We start from the raw sequence: 22569 nt of genomic DNA, 5'->3' as shown, positions 1-22569 counted from the left end.
CTTGCATTCTTCTTAAAGAAGAGCTTTCTTTGTTCTTTCTTGCTTTCTGGCCAAGAAGGTGTTCCAGGTTCACTTTGAACTTTCCTTGTCCTGGTGTGAAATCCCTCGTTTTTCTCCATGAGCCCTGACTTCTTTTTGGAGGGAAATGGTATTTCATAATGGGAGTTAGATGTGCTTATTGCTTTTGGAATGGCACTATTTCTATGTCGTTTCAGTGTACAGGGCATGAAAATGTGTGTGTGTGATCTATGTGTGCACATATACAGATTTATACATACAGAAAATCACAAGTTCATACTGATTGTTTCAGATCAAATTCAATATCACTGGATTCTTCTGTTTGTCTTCATTTTCTATTCCATATCTGTGTCTCTCTTTCCCGTAGTTTCTCAACTGCATCAGTATATTCATTCATTTGCTCTATTCCACAATTCACAGAACATAGTTTCAGAATTAAAACACAATACTACAAAGCTTACTAAATAGAGATCAAGATTTATTTCCCTTTTTTTGATGTCTATATTTCTTTGTTTTTCTCTCATCCTCAAAAGGTAGCATATGATATACATTCTTTTGTACCTTGCTATTTTTTCTTAAGATAGCCTGAAATTCTTTCCGTGTTGATTGGCATAGTCTTGGTATTTCTTATGGTTGCCTAATGCTTGATGTTATGGATTTTCTGTAACCGATTCAGCTAGACTCCAGTGAAAGTGGGTACTTAGGTTCTTTTCAATATTTTGCTATTACACATAATGTCACAATGAATAACTATGTGCATATGTTGTTTCATATTTGGAGATGAATATCTTTACGATAAACAGCTAGAAGTTGAATTGCAGGATCAAAGGGCAAAAACGCACGTGATTTTGTTATATAATGTTAACTTTCTCTCTGTAGAGGTTGCACCACTTTGAGCTCTCACCAGCAGTGTGTGAAAAAGTTCATTTCCTGACAACTTCAAGTTCTTGATTTTTTGCCAAACTAGGATGTGAGGAATGATTATCTCGTTGAGGTTTAAATTTGGTTTTCTTTTAGCACACATTTCTCATCCTTTTTTTTTTTTCAGATCTATAAAAGCAAGTTTTTAGTCTCTTAGTGTCCTTTACTTTTCCTTAAAAAAAAACACGTTAAATATTCTTGTGAGAACAATATAACACTATTTACACAGAGCTTTTTAGAAGTTCCTTTACAAAAATGGTACTCTTAAAGAAGTCTCTTCCCTAATATGTTGTGAATTAACTAAAAGCATCAGAAAAAAAATGATAAATATATGAGTGATAACTGAATCCAAATGCTAACACTATTCGTTTGAACTTAAAATGCTTGGGATTTCTTGCCAGTAACAAATAATTTCATATACAATATTAAATGTGCCCTTCCACTAAGCGTTTGTCTTTAGAAGCTGATTTATACTCAGCGCATCATTTCTCACTCTGCTTTAATTTAATTCAGACTACTTATGATTATTGTGAGCAATTATTTTTAACAATTTCTTTCTAAATCCCATATGGTGATGATTAAAACTTGAAAGCTTTAAAAGAGAAAGAAATGCAAAAGGAAATATTTTAACTAAGTTTAAGAAGCCTGCTTTGGGCTCTGGTTCTCTCTTTATCTGCCGTCAAGCCCCATGCAAAGTTCCCCAGTGGACTCATTTCCTTGTCAAATGAGTGAAAAATTCTTTTTCTTCCCTTCAGCTTCTTTAGAAAGTAAAGGCTTTATTTAAAATAATTCACTTATTTTTGAGACTACAAAATTGTGATGTTTAGACACACATTCAACAGAAGTGATATATCGTCCTTAACTTATTTTTCACTTGTTTATAAACTGATAAGTTTGAGTCATTCCAATAGTTGTTCCACTTTTACTCTTGTACCTCATATTCTAATATAAAATCTTTCAAGATGTTAGGCCTGAAGCCACAGGGAACATTTATTTAAAAAAATTAAAAATCATAACTTACATCCCATTGATTCAGTTGATTTTCAAAAATTGTGCTCCCCATGAAATTGCCTCTGGTTGCAGGTTCAGAGTTAAAATATCAAATAATAAAATCCCCAAACTGAATAAAACAAAAACAGGCTAGTTGAAAATATTTATACAAATCCATTTCCCCTAGGAAAGCATAGAAAGTGAGAAAAAATAGAAGAAAAAATTTCTATTTTAAAGAATAGATTTTTTCAGAATGACGTTCAATGAGTTACTTCTTTTAAGCTTATTTCTCCCACAAAACAGAAGGGGAGGAAACTAGTGAAAGAGAAAATGGTTGAAAACCTTGCTGCAGGTCCTGATGGTTTCTACAGTGGCTGCAAATCTTCCCACAAGGAATCTGGATTTTCTCACTTCAGGATTGAAAGGAACGACCATGATCTTAAAGGAATTGTAAGCTCTTTCCATTTTAAAACTCAGCTAGAAAATTAAGCAAAAATATAGCTGTACTAAGTGCGCATGTATTACCATGCTCTATCTTAAATGTTGGGTGTAAATATTTCAGGATCCAGTGATTGGTGACTATGTGGATTGGATTCTTTTGTAATGGGAAGTTATGATGGTGTCAAATTTGTAAATGGGAAGTTATGATGGTGTCAAAAGCATAGGCATTATTTTTAATTGGGAAGTTTAAAAATGATGTTTATTTAAAAAATTAAAATAGTGCTATACTGCTTTTGTTGGAATAATTTCTCTATACTTATATTACTCTACTGAATACTAACATTTAGTAGAAAATTATTGAATTATGAAAATAAAATAGAACAGTCTGATACTAGTGCCAGGTACGATAAGATTAACAAACAGTTCCATTTAAATTTTGTAAAAATGTTTGCTAATAAAAATAGAGCATAAATTTATTACTTTCTCCTTTTGCCTTTAAGATCTATTTGAATAATATTCTTATTTAAATATAAATGTATATATTTTTAGCTTTGTAATTGTTTAAGATTTTGGTTTATGGTCTCCTATTTTTAAATGATCAGCATTTACAAATATTCAATAGACATTTGAAAATAAATTTTGTCCTAATTTTTCATAAAATATATTTCAAATCATAACAATTAGTTTAACATTATTAAGTATTTGTACATTTTGTCAATTTGATCTGCCATGATATGAGTTGTTGAATAAGTATCTAATTTTCTAGAGACTTTGGGTTTCAGCATCACATGTAAATAGATGGGAAGTCTTCATTTTTATTTTGTTGTTTTACTGAAGTAACATTGGTTTATAATATTGCTTAAATTAAATTTCAGATGTACATCATTATTTTTCCATTTCTGTGTAGACTACATCATATTTACGACCCAAAGACTAATTACGATCCATCACAGTAACATGTTCCCAATTACTCCTTTCACCCTCCTCCCTACCCTCTTCCCCTCTGGTAACCACCAATCTAATCTCTATATCTATGAGTTTGTTGTTGTTTTTATCTTCCACTTATGAGGGAAATTATACAGTATTTGTCTTTCTCTGTCTGACTTATTTCACTTAGCACAATACCCTCAAAGTCCATCCATGTTGTCACAAATGGAAAGATTTCACCTTTTTATGGCTGAGTAGTATTCCATTGTATATATATATATATATATATATATATATACCACATCTTCTTTATCCATTTGTCCCTTGATGGGCACTTGGGTTGTTTCTAAGTCTTGGCTATTGTGAATAATGCTGCAATGAACATAGTGGCACATGTATCTTTACCCATTCATGTTTTCATATTCTTTGGATAAATACCCAGAAGTGGAATAACTGGATCATAAGGTAGTTACATTCTTAATTTTTTGAGGAATGTATATACTGTTTTCCATAGTGGCTACACTGGTTTACATTCCTCCCAACAGTGTATAAAAGTTCCCTTTCTCCAGCCTTTCTGTCTCATCTAAGAGAAAATAATAATAGGGGACAGAGCTTCAAGGAAATAAATAATGAGAGAGTAGCAAACAAAGTTAGAAAAAGGCCATACCCCTGGAAGAAGGAGAGGAGCATTTGTGAAAGCCACACCCCAAAGACATAGTCTCACATAGATTTAGACTTAATGAGAAAGTTATGGAGTGTTCCCCCTCTTCCACACCCTACCACAATGCCAACAAGCCTCTAGTATTCTAACTGAATTACATATGGAAGAGCTACAAGATAGAGACTTTCTGAAGAACATTAATCTAAAGTTATTAACCTAAGCTTTCATCTTTGGAAACTGGAGAAAGAAGAGAAAATTAAACCTACGTCAAGCAAAAGAAAGAAAATAATAACGTGATGAGAGAGAAATCAATAAAATTAAAAGCAGGAAACAACAACCAAAATGAATGAAACCAAAAGCTGGGTCTTTGAAAAGATTAGTAAGATTGATAAATCTCTAGCCAGGCTAACAAATAAAAAAAGAGAGAAGACACAAGTTGCCAATATCAGAATTGAAAGAGCAATAATCACTACTGATCACAAGGACATTAAAAGGATAATAAGGAAATATTATGAATAACTCTATGCCACTTTGATGACATCACAATCACTTGAAAGAAGCAAACTACCAAAACTGACTCAAGGAGAAATAGATTACTTGGATAGCCCTTTATCTATAAGAAATTAAATAGGTAGAAAGAAAACATGGGCCCAAATAGTTTCACTGGTGAATTCCACCAAACATTGAAAGAAAAAGTAATGCTAATTTTACCCAACCTCTTCCAGAATACAGAAGAAGAAAGGAAGATTTTCTTTTTTTTTTCTTAAAGATTGGCTTTTGAGTTAATATCTGTTGCCAATCTTCTTCTTCTTCTTTTTTTTTTTTCTTTTGCTTCTTCTCCCCAAAGCACCCCAGTACATATTTGTATATTCTAGTTGTAGGTCTTTCTGGCTCTGCTATGTGAGATGCTGCCTCAGCATGGCTTGATGAGTTGTACTAGGTCTGTGCCCAGGATCCCAACAGGCGAAACCCTGGACCCCAAAGCTGAGCATGCGAACTTAACCACTTGGCCATGAGGCCACCCAAAAAAGGAAACATTTCTGACTCATTTTATTAGGCTATCATTGCAGTAATACCAAAACAAGATAAATATTACAAGAAAAGGAAACTACAGATCAATATCTCTACTACCCATAGGGACACATATCTTTAACAAAATATTAAAAATTCAAATCCAGCAATTAAAAAAATAAAAAGATAAATACATCACCACAAAATGTCATTCACTCAAGAATGCAAAGCTGGTTCAACATTTATAAATAACTCAAAGTAATTCATCATAGTAATAGAATGAATAAGAAAAACTATAAGATTATATCAATGAATGCACAAAAATCAGTTGACAAAATTCAGCACCCATTCATGCTAAAAATTCTCAAAAATCCAGGAATAGAAGGGAACTTGCTTAAACTAATAAATGGCATATATATATATATATATTTAAATATATATATATATTAAAAACCATAGAGCTAATATTAGACTTGATATTGAGAAGCATGACTTTCTCCCTAACAAAACATAGACATCCTCTCATCACTCTTCAAAATTTTACTGAAATCCTCGTTAGTGCAATAAGGCAAGAAAAATAAATGAAAGTTATAAAGATTAGAAGATAGAAACAAAGCTATCTAGCTATCTTCATATGTAGATGACATGATTCTCTATGTAGAAACCCCCAAAAAATTCTACAAAAAGAACACCAAAAACACTTCAATAAATAAACAAGTATTGAAAGTTTGTAGGATACAAGGTTTATAAATAAAAGTCAATTGCTTTTTCATGCCAGCAATGAACACTTGGAATCTAAATCTAAAAGCAAATACCATTTAAAACAGCACCAAAAAAATAATGAAGTACAAATCTAACAAATATGTACTGTATCTGTATGTGAACAGTTACAAATCATCAAAGAAGTTCTAAATAAATTGACAGATATTCTGTATCCATGGATTGGAAGACTAAATATTGTTAAGTTGCCAATTCTTCCCAAATTTATCTATACATGCAGCACAGTTCCAATCAAAATCTCAGCAAGATGTTTTAGAATTTACAAATTGATTCTAAACTTTATGCGGAAAGTCAAAGGACCTAGAATTGACAACACAATTCTGAAAAAACACGAAGTAGGAGAAATTACATTGCTTGATTTCAAGACTCAAACACAATGTCAAATTTCAAGATGATAGTTGATTTCAGCAATCAACTGTAATACCAACAACATGGTGTTGGCAAAAGAATCAGCACATTGTTTAAAATAACAGAATAGAGAACCCAGATATATACCCACACAAATATAGTCAACTGCTCTTTGACAAAGGTACAAAGGCAATTCAATGGAGAAATGATGGTCTTCAACAACCGATACTGAAAAAATTGGACATCCATATATAAAAATAGTCCTAGCCACAGACCTCACATCTTACACAAAGATTAATTAAAAATGGATTGGGACTTGCCTGGTGGCACAGCGGGATTTGCCAGTTCAGATCCCAGGTGTGAACCTATGCACCACTTGTCAAGCCATGCTGTGGCAGCACCCCACATATAAAGTGGAGGAAGATGGGCACAGATGTTAGCTCAGGGCCAGTCTTCCTCAGCAAACAAGAAGAGGATTGGTGCCAGATGTTAGCTCAGGGCTAATCTTTCTCAAAAAAAAAAAAAAAAAAAAGGGATCAAATACCTACATATAAAATCCAAAACTAGAAAATGTCTACAAGGAAACATAGGAGAAAATCTGTATGACCTAGGGTTTGGTGATGAGTATTTGGATGAGTGTTTAATTCTAAGGCTGAAGCAGAGAGTATACAAGATGAATCATTGAGCATTTTGTCATGCCAGAAAGTAAGACAGTACTGAAAAAAACAAAACGTGGGAATGTGTTCAAAGGGATACAGGAACCAACTGAAAGAGCTCTCGATGTTTCTAAACTGGAACAATTTGAGCAATAAAATAAATATCATGGCATTAGATGATAACCCAAAGTATAAAATAAATACCCATGTGCTGGGCGATATAAATGAATGATTGAATAAATAAATAGATGAGGGAACGTAGACAAATCTTCCATGAGGAATTACAAATAAATTATGCAGCTACTGTCTCCTCAAGGAGGTGGAGGATAATGTCTCACCCCTTGTGTGTGAGATGCCTGTAGTTTCCTGCTGAAGAGCACATTGTGGAAAGAGAGAAGAGAAGAAAAGTAACTTTCAAGTGGAAAAAACCTAACACTACCTCCACCAACTGATAAAGATTAACATCATCAGGGGTAAAGTCATGTTAATAGCACATACCTTTAATATGATGCGATGAGAATCACAATTTACATCTGTGGTCTTCCTCCCCAAATCCGTAAACACTGTTTAACCATGACAAAAACATCAAACAAGCTCAAACTGAAAGACATTTTACATATATTTGACCAATACTCCTCAAAATGGTCAAAATAATCAAATAAAAAGGAAAATCTAAGGAATTCTCATAATCTAGAGAAGCCTGAGGAAACTAAATATATGTGATATCTTGGATGGAATCCTGGAGCAGAAAAGGACATGAGGAAAAATCTAGGGAAATCTGAATAAAATACCAACTTTAGTTAATAATAATGGTTCATTAGTTATGACAAGTGTAACACAGTAATTTCAACTATAGGGGAACCTGAGTGTGAGGTATTCAGGGAGTCTAAACTTTCTGTAACTTCTAAACTTTTCTAAAATGAAAAAAGATATTTAAAAAATTGTTTCTATCCTTTTTTTCTTTCCTGTAGCTTTTTGTTTGAACACTGTTCTATTTGTTGCATAAAGATTTTCATTGTAGATTCTAACCTGTATTAGTTTCAATTTCCTAATTTTTTTTATTGGTATCCATGACATTGAATGTAAACGTGTCTTTAATCTTTCTTTATTTTGACATAGATTTACAGGATTTTTTTACGTTTCATGTCCACTAAATATCTTACAGAAGTGATATTTTTTCACATCTTAATGTAATAGACATTATACAAAAGAGAGACTCCTTCTGTTCTTTGGGAGAATAATCACTAGCAATTTAGTGACCAGGAACAATAATGTTTAAAATTGGTTTAAAGAATCTTTCACATTCAGATAAACATAAGAATGTAGAATTACACAAAAGGAATATATAAAGGTAGTGTGTACCCTTAAGAGACAAGTAATATTTTTTTTCTGATACTGGTAATTAGACAGATTTTGGCGTTCTAGTCTGTTCTTTTGCCTTAACCTGAAAACACAGTTCCTAAAATCCTTACATTTTCTAATGATATTTTTTAACCTAAATATTTGTGTTTAAGTATCCTTACTTTGTGGAACTATATGTTCTAAGTTGTTTTACTACATTGTGGCCAAAGGGCTTGTGGTTATTTGTTTTTCAGGGAAAAAAATATACCAAGAAATGAGACCAGTATCAAAATTACCAAATTCACAATCATGGCAAACACAACAAAATTCCATTGCTATAACTAGAGCCATCTATAAATGTCACACATGCTATGGCTGTAACTATCTGGTCAAGCCAATCAAAATAATTCATGAAAATCATATTAGGATGGTCATGGAGATCCTAAGCAAATTTAGTCCACTATATCCTATATGAGCTTATGTAACATCCTGTCTTGAACTGGATAGCTACTTGCTTCATGGATGTGTGTTTCTTAACTCCTTAACCAAACAATACAGAGTGGAGTTGATGTTTACATTTTTTTAAATCCAAATATATCACATTATAAACAATTATGTATTCAGTACAGGTTAGAGAAAATAGCTGCGAAGCTAATTTCAAGGGGAATAGTCGCATAATATATTTTATTTCTAAATTGCTCTCACTTGCTTGTATCAGAGCTACTAATAAAAATTTTAAAATGACTGATATGCATTTCGGATACTTTATTTTTCCTATGCGAATTGTTTGATGAATTTATTTTAATGGAAAATGAGCGTCAAATGGGGCCCGCCTAGTGGCCTAGCGGTTAAGTTCCCATATTCTGCTTCGGTGGCCCGGGGTTCGCCAGTTTGGATCCCTGGTGCGGACCTACGCACTGCTTGTCACGCCATGCTGTCTGTGGCAGGTGTCCGACATATAAAGTGGAGGAAGATGGGCACAGATGTTAGCTTGGGGCTAATTTTCTTAAAAATAAATGAGTATCAAATATTCAAAGAGCAGACCTTCCAAGAGACAAGGAGTAAGAAAGTCCTGGATCATCCACAAATATGTAAATCTTTAATGCTTGACTGTAATAATCATAAAATACCTTTTTAATGATCAATTTATGTTGTCTGAAACTAAATGGAAATACATACCTAAGTACTAAAATAAATTCTTAACTAGCTTCCCTTCCAGAAGCCAGTCTTCCTATTGCTGCCACACTGTTCTTTAAAGAACTTTCATTCTTAGTGAACTTAAATCAGTTGAGGGATTGCTGTGTACTAGGCACTGTGTCAGGGTTTAAGGGAAACAAAAAGTGTAACAAGACATAGTTCTTTATAAAGTAGTTCAATATTCTCAGGTCTGCCATTTTCTGAGTAACTCTCAGTTTCTTATCTGTAAAATGGTGATTCTAATGGTACCTACCCAACTACTTCATTCAATCATTCACTCATGTACTCAAATCATTCTTTGTTTTGCTTGTTTGTTGTTGTTAATAACACTAGTATATTCCAGGCACTGTTTTCTTACTCTGAATACAACACTAAATAAGAGAGAGAAAATTCTTGACGTTGTGAAATCATATTCTAGTGAATGAAACAGACAGTATTCAAATAAATAAGTAGACGTAAAATACAATTTTGAGTGGAGATAAATTCTAGGAGAAAAATAAAATCAGGCGGAGGGTTAGGTACTGTATCCAGATGAGGGACTATTTTTGAAAATGTAGTTAGGGAGGCCTCTCTAAATGATACCTAAATGAAATGAGGAAGCAAACAATGATCACCTGTAAGGAGCATTTCAGGCAGAACTAACAGGAAACACAACAACTCTGAGATAGAAACAAGCTTGAATGGTGTATTATTGTTTGAGGAACAAATGGAAAGTCAGGACAGCAGGAACAGAATGAGTGAGCGGGAGAAGGGTGGGAGATGAACCTGGAGTTATGGGCAGAGTCAGCGCCTATAGGCCTCAAGGGTCATGGTTAGGGATTTGGGTCTTAGTCTAAATTTACTAGAAAGTCACCGGAGGGCTTCCAAAAGAAACTATTTTATGATCTCACTTATTTTTTAAAAAGATGGGTATGGTTGACATATGTAGAATAAGCCACAGGTAGTGTATCAGCTGGAGTCTTTGCTGAACACAAATGCCACACTCAAATTGGCTACTTTGTGGAGAGCTCAATAAAAAAGACTGCTGATAAAGATGTAGCAAATCAGTAAACAATAGTGCATTAAAACAGGGCCAATACCTGGGAGCTTTTACCATTCCTGGGCCCAAAATTACAGAGGAATGGAGCAGTTAGTGAAATGGAGAGAGAAAGAGCTGGGTGAAGAGGAGTGCCTAATAAAAATTGAGACCTTAAATTCAGAAACTGGTCAATCTGCATGGGAAAATCTTGAGATTAACCTCTCCAATCACAGTCCTCCTTCCTCTTAACTCTTGCTGATGCCCCGCTCACAACCGTTGGCCAAAACCAAAAGCAATCTAGAAAACAAGGAAACCTGATGATGTAGTCCATTCAGGTCAACCTTGGGAGGCACAGGGCAGGGCAGAGAATGGTGGTGAGTGAACTTGCAGGGGAAAATGGAAGCTACCTAATACCAGGATTGGAAGAAGAAGATCTAGTTATGAAAACTTGACGAGTTCTAGGTAAGATATTTTGGTGGCTTCAATGGACATAGTAAGAATGTAAGTGGTAAGACATGTTGATGGTCACAAACAGAATTTACTGATTGTAAATGTGAAAGAAAGAGACATAGCAAGGATCACTGGTGGTTTGGGGTTTGAATATTGAGTAGATGGTGTGCTATTTGGTGATAGAGGAAAAGAGGAGGTATAAGAATGTGCTTTGATAGGGAGAGAAAAAGAGAGGCTCTCCTTTGAATATTTTAACTTTAAATTAGACATCCCGTTGGAAGTTCTGAGCAGGTGGTTGCATATTTTAGTCTGTCACTCAGCAGAGAGATTGGAGCTAGATATGTAAATCTTGGAGTCAGTAGCATGAGGATAGTATTCAAAACCATAACCGTAGTACAAATATAGAGGATAAAAAGTCCAAAGTTGAGACATTACAAGAATTAAGATTGAGAAGAGATAAAAATCTTGAAAAATAAACTAAGAGAAATCATGCAGTAATGGAGAAGGAATATCAGGTCTCAGAGACAGGAAAATATAAAGCTTAAAGAAGCAGAGAAGTGTTTTTAAAATTAAAGAGAACGGTGGCTAAAACATAGTGGGCATGATTTTAACCAAAAAGTTACCTACTGTCATTATCACAAAGCTCAGACTTTGCATTTAGCTAAATTATTTTTAATCCAATTTCTAGTCTTTACTAGATGCTTCACCTGGGGCTACTTCACTGAGTTATCAATTTTTTTTCAATAGTAGAATAGTGGGGACTTAGGTGGAAATTCTTTTCTCTTGGATTATAGCAAAGTGCAAATAAGATTATGAGTGTAAATGTCAGATGAGTTTTATAAGCAATTTTCCAAAGAATTCAGAAAAAGTACAACTTATTTCTGATTTGAGAATTAAGAACAAATTTGTTGTGGAAGTTGCCGCTGAGATGAGAAATGAATAGGATTTTCTAAGCAGTAGGGGAAAGAAAACATTTTAAGCATAGGGAAAAATATGAGCAAAGACCCAGTGATTATAAAGTATGGGGGCTCATTTGGAAGAATAGCAAGTTGTGATGTTTTCTGGAAATTAGATGTGAATAGTGGATAAGCCTGAGGCCATCTGTTGGGAAAAATCATAAATGACAGGCTAAGGGGTTTGGATTTTATATTGCAGACAGTAGAAAAACCATGCGTGATTATCGAGTAGGTGATTAAACTGGTCAGACGGGGCTTCGAAGATTAATATAACTGTAGTAAGTAGAGAGTATTGGAATAGCGAATGGTGGATGTTTCATTGGATATACAATTAAGGTTTTGAATACTTCATTCATTTAGGAAAAAAAGTGACTTGTAATATTTAGCACATTTTACTGGGCACAGGAGTGCGTATTAAATATACAGCCTCATTTTTCCATGCAGGTGAGACAGGATCTTTCCAGCCTTTGTTATGAAAGTTCCTCATTACCTGATTGAACCAGAACACTAGAAATGCCTATATTCCTGCACGCGACAAGGTATTCAAGAAAAAAATTATCATTCTTGTTTGGATAGGGTGAAGCCAGCACCATGCTGCTGTGTTAATAAGTAGTAAGAGGAGAGGTAACTCATTTTGAAGAGACTGGTAATGATGTTGCTAATTGTCCAAAAACATTAACATTATACAAGTCTAGCTAAGCCCTTGTCCTTTATATAAGGCTGATATAGTGGAATAAACCACTGACTTGAAAAGCAGTTTTTCTGCTGCCACAGGTTTGGAAACACTAAGACAGTCACTTGTCTTAATATGGGCTCATTTGCCTGCCTATCTATACAAAAAGAATTAGCGTGCTTATAATAGACTCTCAGTAAAAAATGGTATAAATTTTTTGAATCAGTGTTTCTCAGTCTTAGTGATGGAATCTTTTTAAAATATAAAATCTAGAAACATTACTGACACTAGAATATTGCAAATACATGTTGTGAAATGTTGCTCTAGACATTTGTTCAGGTCAGATGGGTCAAGTAAAATACATGGGCCTTAAACTGATTTTCTATCCTGGCTCTACCATTTACCAGGTAATTAGCTGTGACCTCCTGACTTAATCTATATGACATTCCATTTGCTCATCTGTAATATGTTGATTAATATTATCCATTCTGCAAGGTTACCTTAAAGATCAGACTTAATGTACCAAACTTACTCAGTGGAGTGTCTGATATGCTCTTGACTGCTGTAATAAGCAGTCAATAAAAGGCAGCTATTCTTCTTTATTATTATCATCATCATCATTATTATTATATTTAGTCAAGTTTAAGTGCATTTCTTTCAACCATAATATGAGAGGTTAAATATTTATCGAAGAATTTTTTTACATCTTTATTGAGATATAATTCATATACCATGAAACACACCATTCAAAGAGTACAGTTCTATAAATTTTAGTATAGTCATAAATTTAGGCAAACATCACCACAATCTAAGTTTCGAACATCTTCATTATTCCAAAAAGAAATCCTGTATTTATTAGCAGTCATGACCCACTCCCTCCCAATGCCGTCCCGATCCTGATCAACTGCTGGTCTTCTTTCTGTCTCTATAATTTTGCCTATTCTATGTATTTGATTTAAATTGAATTATAAAATATGTGATGCTTTGTTACTAGTTTCTTTCACTTAATATAGTATTTTTAAGATTCATCCATGTTGTACCATGTATCAGTAGAATTGTTGGGTTGTATGACAACTCTATATTTAACATTTTGAAGAACCTCCTAACTCTTTTCCAAAGCATCGCAGCATTTTACATTCCTACCAGCAGTGTATGAGAGCTCTAATTTCTCCATATCCTCTGTAACATTTGTTACTATCTGTTTTTGATTAAGCCGTCCTAGTGAATGTGAATTAGTATTTCATTGTGGTTTCAATTTTCATTTCCCTAGTGACTAATGATGTTGAGCAACTTTTCATGTGCTTATAGGTCATTTAAATATCTTCTTTGGAGAAATGTCTATTCAAATTCTTAGCCCATTTTTAAATTGGGGCACTTTTCTTTTTTGTTATTGGTTTGTAAGAGATTTTTGTACATTTTGGATTCAAGACCCTTGTTAGATATATAATTTGAAAATGTTTCTCCCATTCTATGGTTTGTATTTTCACTTGCTTTCTGGAGCCCTTTAGAACACAAAAGTTTTTAATGTTGATGAAGCTTGATTTACCTATTTTTTTTCCTGTCATTTGTACTTTTGTGTCATATCTAAGAAACCAGTGCCTATCCCAAGGTCATGATAGTTTACAATGTAAGCCTGGACATGATGCCCCTGGTCTCATTTCTGATTTTAATAATTTGTATCTTCTCCCTTCTATTGTTGGTCAGTCTAGCTGAAGCTTTGTTAATTTTGTTGATCTTTTTAAACGAGCAACTTTTAGATTTGTTAATTTTCTCTTTTGTTCTCTATTCTCTATTTTATTCATTTCCACTCTAATCTTTATTATTTCCTTTTTTCTATGTTTTCAGTTTTTTCTAGTTTCTTCAGTTGGAAGGTTAGGTTATTGATATTAGATCTTTATTATTTTTCAATATATGTGGTAACAGAGCTAAATTTCCATCTAAACATTGCTATGGCTGCATCTCATCAGCTGTTTTTTGCTTATTTAGTAGTGCATGGTTTAATATCCATATATTGGAGTTTTATAGTTTCTTCGATTGTTAGTTTCTATCAATTTCCTTGTGGTGAAAAAACATACCTTTTTTAACTTCAAACAATTAAGTTTATTAACGTTTATTTTGTGACGTAATATATGGTCTATATGCTGGATAATGTTTCATGTATACTTGAGAAGAATGTGTATTCTACTATTGTTGGGTAGAGTGTTCTATAGATGTCTGTTAGGTCTAATTATAGTGTTTTCAGGTCTTCTACATCCTGTTCATCTTTTGCTAGTTTTATCCATTATTGAAAGTGTGGTATTAAAATCTCAATACTTATCTGTGAATAATCTGTTTCTCCCTCAATTCTGTCTGTTTTTGCATAAGGTAATTTTGGAGATTGTTTCTAGGTATATTTATAATTTTCATAATCCTTTTATCATTATGAAATGTCTCTCTTTGTCTGTGGAAATATTTTTTGTTTTAAAGTGGATTCTATCTGAATTAATATAGGCACTCCAGCTCTCTTTTGGTTACGGTCTTAGTCCATTTGGGCTGCTGAAACAAAACACCACAAACTGAGTGGTTTATAAACAACAGAAAATTTGTTTCTCACAGTTCTGGAGGCTTGAAGTTCAAGATCAGGGTACCAGCACGGTCAGATGAGGGCTGTCTTTTGGGTTGCAGAATTCTTATTGTAGCCTCCCACGGAGGAAGTGGCTAAGAATCTCACTGGAGCCTCTTCTATAAGGCATTAATCCCATTAATGAGGATTCCACTCTCGTGACTTAAGCACTTACCAAATACCTCACCTATTAATTCTATCACCTTTAAGAATTAGGATTTCAGTTTATGAATTGGGGGGTCACAATCTCTGTCTTTTGGTTGGAGTGTTTAGTCAATTTACATTTAATGTAATTACTGAGATAATAGCATTTACATCAGCCATATTGCTATTTATTTTCTATATGTCCTCTGTGGTTTTTGTTCATCTATTCCTTGATTATTATGATCGTTAGTGTTAAAAAGATATTTTACTATTTAAATTTACGTGTGTTTTTTTAGTATAATTTTTTGATTTATTTTTTTCTGGGGTTTGTCTGTGGATTTCAATTAGCATCTGATCTTAAAACAATCTAGTTACGATCAACTAACTTAATTTCAGTAGTATACAAAACTTTGACCCAATATACCTCTTTTCTCTCTACCTGCCTTTGTACTGTTATTGTCATGTAAATTACATCTTTATATATCATAAGGCTATAAACACAGCATGGTAATGGTTGCTTTATGAAGTTGATTCTTAATGAGATAGGAGAAAAAATAGAGTTACAAACAGAAGTATGTCTGTACTGTTTTTATATTTATCTATATAGTTATCTTTTCCAGTCTTCATTATTTCTTTGTGTGAATTTAGTTATCATGTGGTTTCCTTATATTTCAAACTGGTATTTTCTGAAAATCTGTTAGTGACAAAGTCTCTAAGTTTTTGTTAATTTGTAAGTGTCTTTGTTCCCTCTTCATTTTTGAAGGATAGTTTTGCTGGATATAAAATTCTTAGTTGACAGTCTTTTTATTTAAACATTATCCCATTGTCTTGTGGCCTCCATGGTTTATGATGAGAAATGAGTTAATTATACTGAGAGCTTCTTGTATGTAATAAGGCATTCTTCTCTTGCTGTTTTCCTGATTTTCCATTTGTCTGAATTTTGGCAGTTTGCCTATGATGTGTCTAGCTATGAGCTATGAATTTCTTCGAGTTTATCCTACTTGGAGTTCATGGAGCTTCTTGAATATGTAGATTCACATCTTTCATCAAATTTGAGAAGTTTATGGCCATTATTTCTTCAAATATTCTCCCTACTCTTTTTTTGCTTTTCTTTCTTGGACTGCTACTATATGTGTTAGTGTGCTTGATGGTTTCACACAGATTGCTTAGGCTCTATTCAGGTTTCCTCATTTCTTTCCTTTCTTCTCCTCAGACTGGGAATCTCTATTGACATATTTTGAAGTTCAATGATTCTGTCTTTTGACATTTCAAATATGTTGTTGAGCATCTCTATTTTGCATTTCAGTTATTGTACTTTTTAACTCTAAATTTCTTTTTATTTCCATTTTATAATTTTTATCACTTTATGGATATTCTCCACTTGATGAGAAATTATTATATTTCTCTTTACTTTTAAAAATATGGTACCTTTTAGTTCTTTTAGTACATTTATGGCAGCTGATTGAAAGCCTTTAGCCACTACTCCCAAAATCTGAGCCTTCTCATAGAAATTTTTCATTGGCTACCTTTATTTCTTTTGTATGTGGCATACTTTCCTGTTTCTTTGTATGCTTTGTATTTTATGTTGAAACCTGGACATTTTAGATAATATAATGTAACAACTTTCATATCACATCCTTCCTTATCCTCCAGGGACTTTTGTTGGTGATGCTCTTTTATGTTGTTTTTGTTTATTTTGTTATTTTTGTCTGTTGTTGCTGCTTATTTGTTTATATACTTCCCTGGACTAATTCTGTAGATTCTGTATTCCCTGCAGTGTGCAGCCATCAAACTCTACTAAAATTTTTTCAAGTTCTTGTTTTAATTTTAGGCCTAACTTCCTAGAGTCAGCCCAAAGTTAGTATAATTTAGTCAGTGATTAGTCAAAAGATTTTCTAGATCAGACTCTCAGAATCAGTCAGTGATTGGTCATAAGATTTTCTAAAATGACTTACTTTTAGGTCTTTCATTGTCCATAAAAGAGATTTATGTGAGAAGACATGCCTTCAAACTTCAGGCAGTTTACAATACAGCTTTAATTTTCACCTCCTGCTTACATAGGGCCTTAACATCTGTCAGAGATGTACGAGACCTTCTACTTTCCCAGATCTTTCCTGGGAGTGCACATAGTCTTGTGTATGTGCACAGCCTTTTAGATCCCTTAGAATATAAGGGTGTTTTTGAAAGTTTCCTTTTGTCATCTAGTTTACCAGTATTTCCTTTTAAACTCCTGGCAAACATCTTGTTTGATTGCCTAAAATCATAGCCTTAGACACCAGTGATATTGCTAGCAAATTTTTATTGCTTTGGTAATATCCTGGGGATAGGACTTTCCTTACTCTCCTCCTTTGCTGAACTCTGAGTCAAATCAAATAGCCATAATGCTCCAGAATGGATACTTTCTAGGAGCTGCGAATTTGAACACAATATTGACTGTGCTTCTGGGGATGGTGTATTTAACAGAATTCCAAAATGGTATCAGTTCTTTCTGTTGGCTGAAAGACAATCATTTTTTTTTTTTTTTTACATTTATTGTGTCACTCTGCCTAAGGGGATGGTGTCAAAATATCACAGATTCTGCTGTCTTACTAAGGTTCAATAGTTTCTGTTGATTTTGCTAATTGTTTTATTAGCCAATTTGTTGCCTAATTTGTTTAGGCTTTTTTTTTTTTTTTTGCCAATTTGTTTTGTGACTTTGACTAATTTCCAGAGTTCTGAAATAATTTTAGGGTTTTTGCCAGTATTTTCATTTTTTTTGTGGGAGAGCTATGACTGAAGCCCTCACTTTACCATTTCCAAAGTTGATCCTCCATGACTTGCTTTGAAAGTTCTAGTCTCAAGTTTCTTGGAAACTTCACATAGTTAATTTACCTTGTTATTTATATGGGTTAATCTCTCCATCTTGTGTAGATTTTTGTCTTACTTCTGGCACTGACAGCATATAGGTGGTCCTGGAAAATACCATGTATACCTCCCCTTCCATCTAATACTCTGACATAAGAAATCAGGTAAAAATGACATCTGGACTAAAGAATAGGAGAATCAGGAGTTTAAGTTGTGATGTTACATATATATGTATTTTTTCAAATTTTGAATATTGTATTAATGATTGCTATAATGCTATTTGAAAGAAATGAAAGAAAAAAGATTCTCATACTTTTAAGTATTATGCCCATATCTACCTTATCACACTAACCAAATTACAAATGATTTGTGTAAGAGACGGAGAAAAAAGGAGATTCCCGCTAAGTAGATGTGCTGGTGTTTTGTCTAAGGTTCCTGTACAATACAGAATACTTCACGCTAGTTAGGACTGATCTTCTGGAAGCAATATGCTTGGTAGCCCTGAAGGGACTTTCTTTGTTACAACATTCATGTGCAGGTCAGACTGCTCAAATTATAATTTTCCTTTCAGCCAATACAAAATGACATAAGGAGCTGGAGGACATTCCATTTTCCCACTGGGTCCTGAATGATACTTATTTAATGGTCCCTTACATATGTGATTAAGAAGAAAGGGGTTGATTTTCAACTGTAGAGCCCCTCTTCCTTTTTTACAGAAATGACATAAATCAAATAGTGTATTAACTCACTATTAATATATCTTTAACTATGAACAAGTTTGAAATATGCTTATTGACAAAGGTTTGTACTTTAATACGTTTTTCTTCCTTCCTATGTGAGTCTAGTAAGTCATTCTGCTGATTAGTTCATTTTTGGAAACATAAAAACATTAAAACATAAAAAGTGATGATCAAATGCTAAATATTTTACAGTATACACTGACTCACACTTTTTCAATATAAAATTTGAAAATGTTCACTTTCAAAATGTTTCGTTTACCAAGTTTAATGACATAAAATTAATGACTTCTTATAATAGCAAATGCCCATAAAAATAATTCAGTTATCAGAAAATAATTTGCATACACAATTAAGTATATGAGAAAAGAAAACAAAAAGAAATGGTAATATATACTTATAAAATCTCATATAGATGTCACAAAATGGTAATACAAAAAGTCAGTTTCAGAAATTAATAGAACACATTATAAAATATAAATTTAGTTTGTTGACTTGATCAAGAATCAACCAGATAAAGCATTTCAATTAAGTAAAGTATAAATTCATTTCAATTAATCTTTTTTTAATCTATCTCGTGGTTTGATAATCTTCCTGCGGTTGTTGGACTTGATCTGATCAGGCATCTGGTATCCTTAAGGAAATGGCCCTTTCACATTGAGGTTTACAATCTCAGGGCCATGCCTTCAAGAGAACTCATAGCCACCATGCACTTTCTTCTGTAATCTCTGTCAAAATTCATTTGCACAATGTATCAGTCTTAGCAATCAATTACAGCTTCCTCTAATCATTTCATATAAAAGTGTATAGTTAGAACTTCTCTATTTCTTAAGTGAGTCCTAGAAATAGCTTTCCTAAATCCTGTTTTTAGCACTCCTCTAAAAGATGTATTTTTCTCCTTTACTCCATTCATCAGAATCTGTATTTTTCAAGGGTTTTTTTAATTTATCTTTTTCTGTTTTGCCTCTGTATTAATTAAAATTAGTAAATTATTCCACAATAGCAAACAATACTGAATTTTAGTGACTTAAAGCCACAAATGTATATTTTCCACCTTATGGTACATGTCTACTATAGGTGGGCAGAAGGATCTGCTCACTATAATCATTCAAGGATCTAGGACGACAAATCAGGGACTATCTTGAATGCTGCTGGTCATAGTACCAAAAGGAAAAAGAGATCTCTGGTTGTCTGGTAGAGGCAAATAAATACTCAACCAGAAGAAACACAAATCGTTTCCACTCACAACTCCTTGTTTAGAACAAGTCACTTGGGCTCAACTGCTCATGAATATGGGGGGTGATGAGTAAGTGTAATCCTATGATGTACCCTGAAAGTAGAGAGCACGAAATATTTAGGGGTAGAAGGAGAGCAGTATTGATGTACACCAGAGTCTGTCTTCACAATTGCAATACATGCAAGCATCAGTTTGGAGAAAAGCTAGATCTTTTAGAAAAAACATAGATTACTCAGGACATGCAGACTTTTAATTTAGTAAATTACTTATAAATCTCCTATGTTCTTATTAGATACTTATAAATTTTCTCAACTCAGGTAAGATTATTACCTTTAATCAGAAGCTATTGAATTATGTACAATATATCCTTAGTATCCTTAGATTTTCAGATGAAAATATGCCAGGGGAGCACTGTTTTTAGCTCAAATAAGAGTATCAATATAATTGGTCTTACAGAATCACACCTCTTTAGTGGACTATGAATTGCAGTCAGGAAAATAATATGTATAGCAAATCAAGTTAAAGGGAAAAAAGGGATTTTAAATTATCTTGGGAAAATAAGAGAGATCTAAAGGAATTTGTCCAATAAATGAGGGTTCCCAGGCAAAAAGAGAAGTCATTAAATCTAGCTGTGGCAAAAGAAAAAGAAAGAGATGGTTCACTTTCTTGACCACTTTAATACAAACAACATAGTGAAATTCTACTGTAAATCTTATTACCCATATTATTATGGACCAATAATTATATTCTCATTAAGTTTCTTGAATAGTACGTCATAAATTTGGTGTCATAGGATCATTTAAGACTTAAAATATATCATCATACTGAAGAAAAAGCAGGTGATGGACAGATTCAACATGAATTCCCTATTCTCCCCCACTTCAACTACTCTATCCAAAGCCTATATAGTCAATATTAGGATATAAGTACACATAATATATGCAATATATAATATATAAATTTCCAAATTACTATATTTCTAGTCATCCTGCAGACAGACTTTTGTTAGTATTGTACAACGTGATGCTCTTTATGTAGAAATTGAAGAAATAGTGAGGAAAGGAGAAAAATATTAAAGTTTAGTGTTTCATGTCAACCCGTCCCTGAAATTACTAACCATAATGGAGAATCATGCTTCCAATTATTTTGATAAATCTATTTTACCTTTATAACCATAGCAACATTATCTCTCCATAACAAGCAAGAATTTCCATTTTCATGCCTGTAAGGGCAAGGATAACAAAGTGGTGAGAAAGGAGAGTTTGCTCAGCTTTGATCTTGACAGTGCAAAGCAGAATCTATTGGAAAGTGACTGTAAATAATGCTATGCTATCATCACTGCTGATCTGGGAATTAAAAGTGCAATACTTGTTGCTCCCTTAGCCTCTCTTTAAAATAATAGTTTTAGCCTTTTCAAAGCCAAAGGAAACCTAGTTACAAATAGTATAAGACATTTTCCTCTAGAAATCTGCTTAATGTTAAAGCACAGGCTTCTGTTTATATATGTGCAATTGGCTATATTCAGTAAAACAATTACAAATTATCTTATGGAGCTTTAATGGAAAATCTATGAAATTTGTTATATACTTGTTTTATGGGTTCTACTGCAGTCAAGCAATTGCAATGTAAAATTTATAACATGATGTTACAGAACATAGAGAAGTCATTAGACAGCAGAAGAACTGTAGTGCTTACATACTGATAGACACACACATACATCAATACATCAGTCTGGGTACCACAGTAAACATACGGCACTCTTAAAATTAAAAAAAAAAATTACTTACAAAGAGATTAATTACAAAAGGTGGGTGTAGAGAAACCACAAGTTCTGGTCATTGTGCAGTGACTTAAGCCTTCTACTCAGCAGCCTTGAGGAAAACAGTGAAATTTGGTTGAGGGAGAGAGCCAAGATGAGCCAGCCTCTTTGGAAGGGAGGTAGAGACTAAATGCCCTGACCTCATGATTCTTCTTCAACACTCCCAACTTCTGTCAGCAGTCACAGCTTATTCCAACCCCTAACCTTGACTCAACCAGAAGAGAGAGTACAGGAAGACCCATTTGGTACCTGGTGGACATGCCTACATAGAAACACACACACAAACATACAGCTGTATGCAATTTTTTTCTCTCTCTCCTCGTTAACTACATATTTGTGGCAATGAGCTCTGGTGTAGTAAAAATGTGAACTTGGATAAGTCACTGAAATTCTCCAAGTCTCTAGATTCCACAGCAATAAAAGGGAGTAATCATACTCAATTCACAAAAATTTTGAGACCTTAATGACAAATATATAGATATGATATTTACCTAGAATACTTATTGTAGCAGAAGCCACATAAATAACTGTTCAGAATGGATGAGAACTGGAAAAATTATCCCAATGAGATGCTTCAGATCCCATTGTGCTCCCTAGATCACCTAACACAGTGTGTGGACATAGTGGTTACTCCATAACTGCTAAATAAATTCATTCATTATATTTTAAGCTTGAAATACTTATACTTCCTTTCTTCTCTACTCCCCAATATTTTTGAATGCTAGTTCTAAACTTTAATCTGGCTTCCTGCATTTGGCAAGTTCTTTTCATCATATCCCTACTGTGTGTTGAAAAATA

This window comes from Equus caballus, chromosome 23, assembly GCF_041296265.1.
Source record: "Equus caballus isolate H_3958 breed thoroughbred chromosome 23, TB-T2T, whole genome shotgun sequence".
Classification (NCBI taxonomy): Eukaryota; Metazoa; Chordata; class Mammalia; order Perissodactyla; family Equidae; genus Equus; species Equus caballus.
The sequence above is the reverse complement of the archived record's forward strand: the minus strand, read 5'-3'. Positions refer to the sequence as shown.